Here is a 3,543-nt window from a genome sequence, read left to right as displayed (position 1 = left end):
ATCTCCAGCAGAAACTTGCAAATTCTCTCTCTTACAACTGTCAAATGCATTATCTCTTATGCTGGCTCTAAACGTGTAAACGAAATGCTTCTAGTCAAAATTTTTTAACGGAGCTGATATCGTTAATTTTGGGGCAAAAGTCGGTAAATCGGCATTTGTTATTTTTTGAGTAAAAAATCGTCAAAATGTCGATAAATCGGCAAAATTGTCTGCCCTGATTCTGACCCAAAATACATACTTGTGCTAAATTTGAAGTCGATTGGAATAAAATGGCGACCAGGACTTTGATTAAAGAAATGTATTCACAGACAGACGGATGGACGGACGGACATGGACAGATGAACTCAGGGGCCGGCCCTGGGCAATATTGCCAAAGACACAATATGTCTATCTCGTCTCCTTGCAATTTTGCGAACATATGCACTAACTTATAACACACCGTTCTACAGTGTGGTATAAAAAATACTTTCCTCCCAAACGTAATTTTAACCATCGCAGTACTAGGGTCACACACATTAGACTGTCACTAAATCTTTTCGTGTTGATCGCTGATAAACATACCATTGACATTTCAAAATTCGAAAAAATAATTGCAGCACAATTCGGGTTAAACAAACGAGCGTATTTTCTAAATGTCATGTAATCCACTAGAAGGAAAATTTTCAACAAATTCTCACATGCGGTCCATGGTCTATGGTGATGGGCATTAATTAGGATTCGGCCCGGACAAACTTACCGTCGTATATACGATATTTGGTTTTATTTTGTCTTATTTTTTCAATTTGTTGCTCTTGCTTTGTTTTCGTCGATCCTCATACATATTCATATAGAATTTACCCACAGACAATGATGTGAATACACGAAGAATTGTGCTTTCGCGAATATTTGCATGTACTCTAAAAGTACGACCAATTTTAGCGGAACGAAAGTAAAGTATTTCGAATTTTCTGTCTTGATTTTAAATGAGGATGAGTAATAAAAATAAGAAAAACATATAAAAAAAACTTTTCTTGCATGTGGTTCAAAAGCGAGAAAACCGCACAGAAATGAAGAACGTTGTAAAGTGAAACGAAGCGAAGCAAAAAAGTTATGAGAAGAAAAACAAAACGAACAAACAAAAAGTATGAGCTGCGAAATCCTTAGAAATGCACAAAGAAATCCTTAACACTCGTTTTTGTTTTCTTTTCATTGTTGTTGTTGTTGTTTTCTTAACACATTTCCTTTTATTGTTATAGCAATGCGGTTGTTGGTAAATAAAGACATACAGCATCACGCATACACGCACAGACACCCATATGTGCGAACACGTATGGATGCTACATATTCATATTTATTTAAATTTATAAATGTACATATACGGGGTGGCTGACATGTAATGTAACCAAGTTTTGCATTTTTGTTTTTATACCCTCCACCATAGGATGGGGGTATATTAACTTTGTCATTCCGATTGTAACACATCGAAATATTGCTCTAAGACCCCATAGAGTATATATATTCTGGGTCGTGGTGAAATTCTGAGTGGATCGAAGTCACGCTAAATTCCGAACGAAAAGCTATCGACTTGAAACTTTGCAAAAGTAGTTGTTATTGATGTAGGTCCGATGGTATTGTAAATGGGCCATTTTGGACCACTTTTACCTATAGCCCCCATATAAACCGACCCCCAAAATTTGGCTTGCGGAGCCTTTTAGAGAAGCAAATTTCATGCGATCCGGTTGAAATTTGGTACGTAGTGTTAATATATGGTCACTAACAACCACGCAAAAATTGGTCCATGTCGGTCCATAATTATATATAGCCCCCATATAAACCGGTCCCCAGAATTGACCTCCGGAGCCTCTTGGTGAAGCAAATTTCGCTCGATCCGATTTGACGTCTGCACTGGTAGAAAAAGTTTCGTTAATACGATAAATTTCTAGGTTGTATTAACGAAATTCTTCATTAAAAGTCAGCCAACGTAGCATTTCGTTATAATAACGTAATTTTACGTTATATTTACGAAACCCTTTATGGAGTACATTTCGTAGTATTAACGAATAATTACGTTGCTATTACGTAGCCTTTTCGTTGTATTAACGAATATTATTCGTTATATGAATGAAATTTATTCATTGTATGGATGCAGCTTATACGTTGTATGAACGAAAATCATTCATTGTATGAACCCAGTTTTTTCATTGTATGAATGAAAGGCGAACGTTGTATAAATGAACACAAACGTTATATTAATGAAACCCAACCAATTATTGCATTTTAATGTAGTCATTGGTAGTGTATTATTTTTTGTTAAGATCTCTGAAATAGGATTTATATACTCGTACAGTAGGAAATAATATTTATTGATAAATTAAGTAATTTAATAATCATATACTGTGACTTTCACTTAAGAAAAAAAGCCTCTAATTTCTAAGACCAAAAAATGATAATCGTATCGCCGTGTCCATTTATCCAAAGGTTCATTACGGATTTGTTCCGCCTTCTTCATCTGAAAGTTCACTTCCCCGTGGCATTTTCACTAAAGATTAAAAATTTACACTAAATTTCTTGCGAATATACAAAAAACACCAATTTAACTCACCCACCATCTATGTTTATTATTCACAACGAAACTGTAATGAGCCTGTGCACTCTTCAGCGAAAAGAACGTAAATGTTGTTAAGGTTTGCCCATCAGACAAGTTTTCTGTTGAACTTTTTACCGTTTGTTTTTCAAGACGCACACGCAAACATGTGCTTATTGCCATGCTTAGATGTGTATGTACAAATTACATTGACGCTACAGACGTATTAGAGAGAGTATGGAGAGATGTTTTAGAGAGAGAGAGAGAGAGAGAGAGAACGCAGAGGCAGAAATAGTCAAACTCCCATTCGTATTATTAATGAACATATTTCATTAATATGACGAAATATAACAATATAAAATTTATTTTTTAACGATCCATATCATTATATTAACGATCGCTTTCGTTTTATAAATGAAATTTTCAATTCCAGTTTCGAAGTATATAAAACGACTGTTTTAAGGGCTAAAAGTTTCCAAAAATTACTCTCTATGTGCAAATGATTGTAATAATTTCATCTTGGAAAATTTGTTTATTCTAATTCTTGAAAAAATTACAAAGTCAATATTCGTAATATTAACGAAACGTGTTTCATTAATATAACGAAAAACCAAAACACAAAATTGTCTTTTAACGATTGATTTCGTTGCATTAACGATCACTTTCGTTCTTATAACGAAAAATTTCGCAATATTAACGAAAAATAATCAACGAAGCCCGTTCGTTAATAGTACGAACCATTTTTCTACCAGTGTGTAAGTCAATTAGTTTGTGAGATAACAGGTTGGCTGATAATGACACATAGATGGCGTCGCTAGTATTAAATGCATATGATTCGTGTCAAAATTTGACGTCTTTAAGTCAATTAGTTTGTGAGATAGAGCGTCTTTTGTGAAGCAACTTCCGTTATTATGAAAAAAGTGGAAAAAAAGGAATTTCGTGTTTTGATAAAATACTGTTTTCTGAAGGGGAAAAATACG

The 3,543-nt window shown here is 34.2% G+C and overlaps 1 long non-coding RNA gene across 1 annotated transcript; it reads right to left on the bottom strand.

The window, feature by feature from the left end:
* Positions 1-2,304: 2,304 nt before the first annotated feature.
* On the bottom strand, positions 2,305-2,760 carry LOC142242850 (uncharacterized). The gene is made up of 2 exons (XR_012724212.1): positions 2,582-2,760; positions 2,305-2,518 (listed from the first exon to the last, which is right to left on the bottom strand). It is a non-coding gene; the product is annotated as an uncharacterized LOC142242850 (long non-coding RNA).
* Between the last annotated feature and the right edge of the window lie 783 nt (positions 2,761-3,543).

Source organism: Haematobia irritans, chromosome 1 (assembly GCF_050003625.1).
Source record: "Haematobia irritans isolate KBUSLIRL chromosome 1, ASM5000362v1, whole genome shotgun sequence".
Classification (NCBI taxonomy): domain Eukaryota; kingdom Metazoa; phylum Arthropoda; class Insecta; order Diptera; family Muscidae; genus Haematobia; species Haematobia irritans.
The sequence above is the reverse complement of the archived record's forward strand: the minus strand, read 5'-3'. Positions and strand labels throughout refer to the sequence as shown.